Below are 10,987 nucleotides of genomic sequence, written 5' to 3' on the forward strand. Positions count from 1 at the left end.
TGCTTTGCTAAGCACAATGTCCTCAAAGTTCAACCATGTTATAGCATATGTCAAAATTTTCTTCCTTTTTAAGGTTAAATAGTATTCTATTGATTGCAGATACCACATTTTGTTTATCCATTCTTCTGTCCATGGACACTTGGAACACTTCCATGTTTTCACTAGTATGAATAATCTTTGGTGGGAAGACTCAGAAGTAGAATTTGTGGAACACACGGTAATTCTATTTTTAATTTTTTAGGAACTGCTATACTATTTTCCACAGTAGCTGTACCATTTTATATTGCCATCAAGAGTGCACAGTATTCCAATTCATCCACATTCTCACCAGCACTTGTAATTTTCTGTTTTTGTTTTTATTTTTGAGACAGAGTGTTGCGCTATCAGCCAGGCTGGAGTGCAGTGGCATGATCCCAGCTCACTGCAGCTTCTGCCTCCAGAGTTTAAGCAATTTTCCTGCCTCAGCCTCCCGAGTAGCTGGGATTGCAGGCATGCACTACCATGTCTGACTCATTTTTGTATTTTTAGAAGAGATGAGGTTTCGCCATGTTGGCCAGGTTGGTCTCAAACTCCTGACCTCAGGTGATCCGCCCATCTCGGCATCCGAAAGTGTTGGGATTGCAGGCATGAGCCATCTCACCTGGCCTAATTTTCTGTTTTATGATCATAGCTATTCTGATTGGTATGAGGTAGTATCTCATTTTAGTTTTGATTTTCATTTCCCTAGTGACAAGTAATATGGAACATCTTTTCATGTGCTTGTTGTCCATTTGTGTCTTCTTTGGAGAAATGTTAATTCAAGTTCTTTGCTCATTTTTGAATCTTGTTGTTTGTTTTTCTATTGTTAAGTTTTAAGAGTTCTCTATATATTCTGGATATTAATCCCATCAGATATATAGTTTACAAATATTTTCTGTAGCTTGCTCTTTTACTCTATTGACGTTGTCTTTTAACGCACAATATTTAAAAATTTTTATTAAGTCCAGTTGCCTACTTTTTTGTTTCCTGTGCCTTTGTTGTCACATCCAAGAAATTATTGCCAAATCCAATGTTCTGTAGCTTTTATCCTATGTTTTCTTCTAAGAATTTTATAGTCTTAGCTCTTAAATTTAGGTCTTTAATCTATTTTAAGTTAATTTTTGTCTATGGTCGTAGGTAAAGATCTACCTTTATTTTTTCACATGTGGATATCTACTTTTTTTCAGCACCATTTGTTGAAAAGACTGTCTTTCCCAGTGAATGGTCTCACATTGTTGACAAAAATAATTTGACCATATATGCAAGGGTTTATTTCTGGACGTTCTATGTTCTATTCCATTTGTCTGTCTTTATGCCTGTATCACACTTCTGATTATTGTAGCTTTGTAGTAAGTTTTCAAATCAGGAAGTATGATTCCTCCAGTTTTGTTCTTCTTTTTCGAGATTGTTTTGACTATTCAGGGTCTCTTGAGATTCGATATAAATTTTAGGATAGGATTTTATATTCTGCAAAATATGTCACTGGGATTTTGATAAAAATTGCATTGAATCACTTTGGGTAGTATTGATACCTTGATATTAAGTCTTCCAATTTGTGTGTTTTCATTTATCTGTCTTCATTAGTTTCAGCAATGTTTTGTAGTTTCTGTTGTGCAAGTCTTTCACTTTCTTGGTTAACTCCTAAGCATTTTATTCTTTTTGATTCTATTGTAAACAGAATTGGTTTTGTAATTTCCCTTCCAGATTGTTCACAGTTAGTATATGGAAATCCAATTGATTTTTGTGTCTTGACTCTGTATCCTATGACTTTACAAAATTCATTTATTAGTTTTAATTTTTGTGTGAAATCTTTATAATTGTATATATATATATAAGATTGTATCATTTGTGAACAGAGATATTGTTACTTCTTCCTTTGCAACTTGGGTGCCTTTTTTTCTTGCATAACTGCTCTGCCTAGAACTTCCAGTATTATGTTGAATGGAAGTGGTGAAAGCAAGCATCCTAACATTAAAGAAGAAACTTTCAGTCTTTCACCACTGAGAATGATGATTGCTGTGGGTTTTTCACATAAGGTATTTATTATGTTGAAGTAGTTTCCTTCTATTTCTAGTATTTTGAGTGTTTTCTAAATCATGCAACTGTGGTAAATTTTGTCAAATGCCTTTTCTGCATCAATTGAGATGATCATATGTTTTCCGTCCTTTATTCTGTTAACAGTGTATTATGTTGATTGATTTTTATATGTTGAATAATTCTTGCATTCCAGGAATAAGTCCTGCTTGGCATTATCTTAGTCTGTTTTCTATTGCTTATAACAAAATAGCTGAAATTCGGTAATTTATTAAAAAAAGAATTTATGTTTTACAGTTATCGAGGTGGAAAAGTCCAAAGTCAAGGGGGCACATCTGGTGAGAGTCTTCTGGCTGATGGGAACCCTACAGAGTCTGGAGGCAGGGCAGAGTATTACATGGTGAGAGAGCTAAGCTTGCTAATATGTTAATGTGCTAGCTCAGGCCTCTTTTCTTTTTCTTATAAAGCCATCAGTTTCCCTCTGATGATATCCCATACGTCTATTATTCCAAGAATGTATTCATCCATTCATTAGAGCAGAAGCCTCATGATCTTATCACCTGTTAAAGGCCTTACTTCTCAATACCGCCACATTGGAAATTAAACTTCAACATGGGTTTTGAAGGGGACAGTCACTGTATGTAATCCTTTTAATATGCTACTGAATTCAGTTTGCTAGTATTTTCTTGAGGACCTATGCATCTATGTTTATCAGAGACACTGGTCTGTAGTTTTCTTATAATGTTCTTATCTGGCTTTGGTATCTAGGATAATGCTGACCTCTTTAAAATGAGTTAGAAAGTGTTCCCTCTAAAAAAGTCAGATTTCAACAACTTCAATTAAAAAAAAAAAAAAAAAAAGGAAGTGTTTCCTCTTCTCCAATCTTTTGGAAAAGTTTTAGAAGAATTGGTATTAATTCTTCTTAAACGTTTGGTGAAATTCACCAATGAAACCATAAGCTCCAGGACTTTATTACAAGATTTTTGTTACTGATTCAATCTTTTTACAAGTTATAGATCTATTGAGATTTTCTGTTTCTCCATAACTTAATCTTGGTAGTTTTGTGTTTCTAGGGATTTGTCCATTTTATCTCGGTTATCCAACTTGTGACATCCAATTATTCACAGCATTCTCCTATACTCTTTTTTTATTTCTGTAGACTCAATAGTAATGTTCCCACTTTTATCTTTAATTTTACTAATTTGAGTCATCTCTCTTTTTTCCTTAGTCCATCTAGCTAAAGGTTTGTCAATTTTGTTGATATTTTCATAAAACTTTTGGTTTTATTGATTTCCTCTATTGCTTTTGTATTCTCTATTTTACCTACGTTTAATCAAATCTTTATTATTTCCTTCTTTCTGCTAGCTTTGGGTTTATTTTGTTCTTTTTCTTTACTTTGTAGTTCATCAAATTATAAAATTCAGTTTTTGATTCGAGCTCTTTTCTGTTTTTTGACGTAAGCATTTACAGCTATAAATTTTCCCTCTTTGAACTGCTTTCACTAAATTCCATAAGTTTTGGTGTGTTTTGTTTTTGTTTTAATTTATCTAACAATATTTTCTAATTTGCTTTGTAATTTCTTCTTTGATCCGTGGGTTAAGAGGGTGTTGTTTATTCAGGAATTTGTGAATCCTCCACTTTTACTTCGGTTGCTAACTTCATCCTACGGTATTTAGAGAGAATACTTTTTATATCTCTTTTTAAATCTGTTGAAACTTAATTTCTAGCCTAACATATGGTTTATACTGGAAAATGCCCCATGTACACTTGAGAAAAATGTGTATGCTGTTGTTGCTAGAATGTTTCATATGTCTGTTAAATCTAATTGGTTTATTATGTTGCTTAAGTCTTATATTTCCTTATCTATCTTCCATCTGGTTATTCTATCCATTATTAAGAATGTGTATTGAAGTCTCCCACTATTATTGTAGAACTGTTGGTTTCTCTCTTTAGTTTTATCAGTTTTTGCTTTATATATTTTGTTAGTCTGTTATTGTGTATACAGACGTTTATAACTCGTATCTTCTTGCTGTGGTGAGTCTTTTATTAATATATGACGTCTTTCTTTTTCTTTTGTAAACCTTTTGACTTAAAGTCAGTTTCATCTGAGGTCAGTACAGCCACCTCTGCTCTCTTCTGGTTACTTTTTGCATGGAATAACTTTTCGTATCCCTTCACTTTCAACCTATTTATATCTTTAGATCCAAAGTGAGTCTTTTATGTATAGCATACAGTTGGATCATGTGTTTTCATCCATTCTGCTTATCTCTGACTTTTAGTTGGAGAGTTTAATCCATTTACATTTAAAATAATTAGTGATAAGGAGGAAATTCTATAATATTGCTTTTTGTGTTTAATATGACTTGTATCTTTTTTTGTACTTCATTTCCTGAATTACTACTGTCTTCTTTTGTGTTCAGTTGATTTTTTGCTGTGAAGTGTTTATATTTCTTTCTTACTTCCTTTCCTGTATATTCTCTAAGTTGTTTTCTTTGTGGCTTCAATGGATATTACATTTAGCATCCAAAAGTTATAACTCTGATTTGGATTTATACCAGTTTAACTTCAATAACATACAAACTCTGGTACTTTACTACTTCTCCACCCTTTTGAGTTATTATTTTCATTAAATTATATATTGACACATGTGCACCCCAAAATAAAAACTAATTCTTCTTTTGAATGCATTTTTCTCTTCATTTACATAGAAAAAATATGGAATCAGAAACCAAAGTTACAATAATACTAAATTTTAGACTAATTTTTTTAGTGTATTAGCTTTTTAAGTCATATAGAAAACAAAAAAATTGAGTAAGTGTGTGGAATCTCAAACTGGAACAAAAGTTGGGAGGCATGCTAACAAGAAATACCATGACAAGTCATAGGAAGAAAAGAGTATTGAGGGAAAGGTCTTTTTTTTTTAAATTTTTATTTTTATGGCCTTTCTTGAATTTGGTTTTTATTGTGGGTGGGTAAAACAAAACAAAACAAAACAAAAAGATGACATATTTTACCATTATCTGCCTAAGCATTTGTATTATTCAGGGTTCTCCAGAGGAACAAAACCAATAGGATATATACACAGAAAGACACACACACATGCATACACATGTGGATACCTATATGAGATTTATGATGAAAATTAGCTTACACATGATTATGAAGGTCAAGAATTCCCACTGTCTGCCATTTGCAAGCTGGTGAACCAGAAAAGAAGGTAGTACAATTCAGTCTGGGTCTGAAGGACCAGATGAACTGATAGTGTAACCCCCCATGTAAATCTAAAGACCCAAGAACCAGGAGTGCCAAGGCCTGTGGGCAGGAGAAGACAGATGTCCCAGATGAAGTGAAGAGATGAAATTTTGGCCCTGAGCCGGATGGATGTGTTCCCTGCTTTGGGAGAGTGATCTTCTGTATTCACTCTACTAATTCAAATGCTAATTTTTTCCAGAAACACCCTCACAGACACACCAGAAATAATGTTTACCAGCTATCTGGGCATCCCATAGCACAGTAAAGTCGGCACATAAAATTAACATTTTTCTCATTTGCCCTGAGAATACTTGCTGGCAGTGCTTGCAGCTGCAGCATTTACCCCGAGATAACTTTGCCACAAAATATGTCACTTTTATTATTATTTTCGCATTGCTCTAGCACATCGACTTTGGAAACAAATTCTATTTATAGAATTCTGTTTTTAGTAGTGGTATTTCCATTTATAAAATACAGTAATTCTCAATGGCTGACAATGTTAAATCCTGGAAAATGTAGCATTCTAATGTGTGATGTTACGATTGTTCTCAAACAGTGTTTGGCTGAAGATTCACTTGATAAATTTGATTTTTCTGAAATAGACAATTTTGATGATTCAGACGATTCTGATGTTAGTTCTGTTTAGAAATAACTCCAAGAACAATTTTTATGTTTTACTTTCACACTGAAAATTAGTCAGATTTGCTTCATCCTCAAAGAGCATGTTTATATAAAATCGAATGAGTGCTGGCAGCGAGCTGCACTTTGTTTCCTAAACAGGAAAAGGGTTAACCATCACACCATCTATATTCTGTGATCGCCCCTACTCCCCACCCCTGTGGAGAACTGGGTGACAGTATGTTGAAGCTGGCAGGGCACTGAGAAAGCTTTGTGTCCAATTTCGCAGTTTTACTGAGGATACAATGGGAGTTCTGAACAAAGTTACACAATTAGCCACAGCAGCATTAGGAGAGGAAACTGAGTCTCTTGACACTGCATGAGTGGTGAAATACTCTTGCTTTTGTGGTTTATTAAGGCCTTCTGAAAACTTTCGCCAATGAAGAAAATCTGTAGGACAAGGTGTAACAAGGTAGACTCAAAAGACAAAGGCAGACCACTTACAAAAGAGGTTACTAGCAAAAGGGCCCAGAGTTTCAAAGTTCCTGCCATGCTAGGCTTACAAAATATTTACTTGGAGAAGAGCACGGGGAAAGTGGGGTAAACTGGTATAATCGAGACAAGAATGTTAAGTAGCCCAGGAGTAAGACCTGGGCACTCTGGGATTTCACCTCAGCCCTGTCCCTTTTCTATCTAACATTTTGTCCTTCGGTGATTTGATAACTGCAGCTTCCTTTACGGGTTGATCTGACCTTGAGTGAGAACATTTGGTTTCAGTGACATGATTAGAACAAACCAAAAATGTCTGTCACTTACACAAATAATTTTAAACACTGAGTAAGGCAAGAGTTGCTAAAGTCCTATGAAAATGCAAAAAGGTGTCATTGTGTAGGTTGTTTGGTTACTAACAAGTTCTGAAGTACTAGATACAATGTTTTGAAGAGTCTGATATTATTAAAATACATTGTGTTGAGATGCGTTGGTACTTTCCATGTGAATCTTGTTACATTAATCTCTCAGGGAAAGTTATTGACAGCCACCACATCTATTTTTAACTGAATGCAAACTGTGGCAGAACTAAAACCAAATGCTGAACTGCGTACTGACGATGTTCTAAACACTTAACATACAAGAGCTTGTAATACTGAAGCCCTTAATCTTTACTTTCATTTCCTATCTTCCTTCTGACTATAGTCCTTAATTTGAGTGTATTGGATTTTTTCTCAGATAATTCTTATTCCAATTATTTGTTATCTAGCTATTCTGAGAAGCTGGTGGGAAGAAGTGTTACTCAGGGAAGTAGTAGGACTTTTTTTCAGAAGCCATTAGTTCAGAGAATTTATTCATTCAAGGTGGTTGTAGATATGAGTTGGTAGACACAAGTTCTTTAATAGGGAGAACAGAAAAAAGATCGTTAAGACATCTGTTAATGTGTTTTTAAAATGGAGATACTAGCTCATTTGGGAAATTCTTGACATAGAAAAAGTATTCACATTAGCGCTACCATCATTTCCAGAGTGTAAAATAATTTTGCAGTTTTAATTTAATGTCGAAAAATGCTTGAATATTTTTCCTCATTGTTTTCCAGGCCTTAACAATTTCAAATTATTCTATTCTACTTGCTGGCTCTAAATCCAAAGCTTCTGAGAAGAAATTTTACATTAGAAATTCTGTTGATATCTTTTTAAAAATAAAATACTTGTAGAATATAAAGAAATTGAGAAAATAAGGGACTCAGAATAAAAGGGAGAATCATAACGAATTCTGAAAAATAACTGCAAGAAGAAATATTTTTAGATGCTATTGTTTCTTAAAACATATTTCAACAGCACTTATTAAGTCTCTGATTTTTACTTCAAACAATACTTTCCCCACATTCATGTGTTAATAGTTATCTGTTTTTCAAGACCTGGCTCAAAAGCAACCTTCTTTCCTAATTAGTTTCTTCCTTTTCCATGGTACATAGTTGATTTTGTTTTGTGAATATCGTTTTATTTGTTGTTTTTTTTTTGTTTGTTTGTTTGTTTTTAATACTACCTGATAGAAAGTAAGTTCTGTGAGACCTCATCTGCTTTGTTCATTACTATGGTCTCAGAGCCTAGAACAGGTGCATAGAAAATAATTGTTTTTCCATTCATTGACCTGTTCCATCAAACTAATTCAGGTACACCTTGTTTAGAGTTGTCCCACAGACTCCTGAATCATTAAGGATCTGCTAAGCCAACCCACACAGATCTACAAACTTCAGAGGACGTATTCCAGGGGTTCTCAGGATGGCCTACTGCAGTAAGAGAATGTGAAGATTATTTTCATGTGTCAACTTGATTAGTCTGTGGTGCCCAGATGTTTGCTCAAACATCAGTCTAAATGTTCCTGGGAGGATATTTTTCAGATGTGATTAACATTTTAATCAGTAGGCTCTGAGTAAAGCAGATTATCCTCCATAAAGTGGGTGGGCCTCATCCAATAGACTGAAGGCCTTTAGGGAAAAACATTGAGAAGGAAGAAGGAATTTTACCTCCAGACTGCCTTTGAAGTCAATACCTCTACATCCACTCTTCTCTGAGTCTTCAGCCTACTGTCTACACTGCAAAATTTGGCCCTCACAATCTTATAAGTCAATTCCTTAAAGTAAATCTCTCTCTCTCCCTCTACATATATATATTTACACACACACACTCCCTATTATTTCTGTTCCTCTGGAGAACCAAGACTAATATAGGAAAGAAGGCAGAGTGGGAGATTGGCAGTGCTGCTTTTATTTGTTCGCTTATTTTCCATGTATTGCAACCTAGAACATTTCTGCACACTCAATTGAGTGGATTATGTGGAAATGATGGGAGGTGACCATAAAAACCTTTTTTGTCACACAAAGGATCACCTTATGGCAAAAGCACATTTATTGAAATAGGAATCATACATAAAAATAAGATCAAAGAACAAAGTTTACAAATCTTCTGACCTCTTCAGTGAGGACAAATTAGCTGGCAACAGTATGCCATCTAGCAAATATTTTACAAAAGAGAGACACACAGACCGTTGCTTCAAGATAAAGGTAGTAATTTAACAGCGAGGGAGAAGATAACAGCTCAATCATGCTACAGAAGCATCTAAAAGCAAATGTTTAAAAATTAGTTTTGTTATTGGAAGTAAAACATTACTTACAAAAACTGCATATTTACACACTTAAAAAGTTGGAAATAGACTGTTTACAATATAGTATCTTTTAATTAGTTTGCAAGAACAACTGGCTATTTAATAGCTCAATTTCAAGGCAAGAAAAACTTGAGCATAATTACTGCATGAAATAAAAAAAATGAGTTTTATGATTTAAAATGAGTTTCATGATTTCCTGGCAGGGCACAGTGGCTCATACCTGTAATCCCAGCACTTTGGGAGGCCTAGGCAGGTGGGTCTCTTGAGGTCAGGAGTTCAACACCAGCCTGGCCAACATGGTGAAACCCTGTCTCTACGAAAAATACAAAAATTAGCTGGGCATGGTGGCACATGGCAGGAATCCCAGGTACTCAGGAGGCTGAGGCATGAGAATTGCTTGAACAAGGGAGGTGGAGGTTGCAGTGAGCTGAGAGCTCACTACTGCACTACAGCCTGGGCAACAGAGCGAGACTCTGTCTCAATCAATCAATCAATCAATCATCAATCATTTTGTTCCTCCAGGCCTAAGTACCTACTACAGACTGAATGTTTATATCTTTCCAGAACTCCTATGTTGAAATTCTTATCCTCAATGCAATGGTATTAGGAGGTGGGGGCTTTGGGGGTTGATTAGGTCATGAAGGTGGAGTCCTCATAAAAGGATACTTTTATTAGGGCCCCTATAAAAGTGATCCCAAAGAACTCTCTCCACGTCTTCCTGCCTTGTGAGAACACAGTGAGAAGGAGGTTGTTTTTGAAACAGGAAGCAGGCCCTCACCAGGCATTGAAAAAGATTCAGTGCCTTGACCTTAGACGTCCCAGCCACCAGAACTGAGAGAAATAAATACTTGTTTTTTAAGCTACTCAGTCTGTGGTATTCTGTTACACCCGCCTTCATACACTAAGACAGAAAATTGATACCAAGAAGTAAGTGTACTGCTATAACAAATATAGTTTTTTCTGTTTTGCACACAGTCTCACTCTATTGCTCAGGCTGGAATGCAGTGGTATGAGCTTGGCTCACTACAACCTCCACTTCCCAGGTTCAAGCAATTCTCATGCCTCAGCCACCCAAGTAGCTGGGAATACAGGCATGTGCCACCACACCTAGCTAATTTTTGTATTTTTAGTACAGACAGGATTTTACCATGTTGGCCAGACTGGTCTCAAACTCCTGACTTCAAGGAATCCACCAGCCTTGACCTCCCAAAGAACTGGGTTTACAGGTGTGAGCCACTGTGCCTGGCCTACTATAACAAATACTTTAAAATGTGGAAGCAGCTTTGAAACTGGGTAATGAACAGAAGTCGGAAGAGTTTTGGGATACATGCTAGAAAAAAAGTCTAGATTGTCATGAACAATCTTTTAAAGGTGATTCTGGTGAGGATTCAGGATGAAAAGAGCTATAGAGAAAGCTTTAGTCTTCTTAATAAATACTTAAGTAATCATAAACTGAATGTTGGTAGAAAAACAATAAAGGCCATTCTGATGGGTCTCAGCTGGAAATGAGAAACCTATTATTGGACAATGGAGAAGAGTCAATCTTTGTTTTAAATTGGCAAATAACTTGGCTAACTTGTGTTTGTGCTCTAGTGTTTTGTAGAAGGTAAAATTTGTGAGCGATGACATTGGCTATTTAGCTGAAGAGATTTCTAAGTAATATGTTGAAGGTGTGGCCTGGCTCCTCCAAATTGCTTAGTAAAACATGAGAAGAGAGGAATGACTTAAAGTGGAGTTGTTAAGCAAAAAGAAGGCAAGACTTAAAGATCTAGAAAATTCCCAGCCTATTTATATTGCAAAAATGAGAAAGTGTGTTTGGAAGACAACATTAAGGATATGGCCAAATGACCACCTGATAAGATTAATATGGATCGGAGGGGCGGAGCAAGATGGCCGAATAGGAACAGCT

This window comes from Colobus angolensis, unplaced genomic scaffold (assembly GCF_000951035.1).
Source record: "Colobus angolensis palliatus isolate OR3802 unplaced genomic scaffold, Cang.pa_1.0 Scaffold62, whole genome shotgun sequence".
NCBI classification, from domain to species: Eukaryota; Metazoa; Chordata; class Mammalia; order Primates; family Cercopithecidae; genus Colobus; species Colobus angolensis.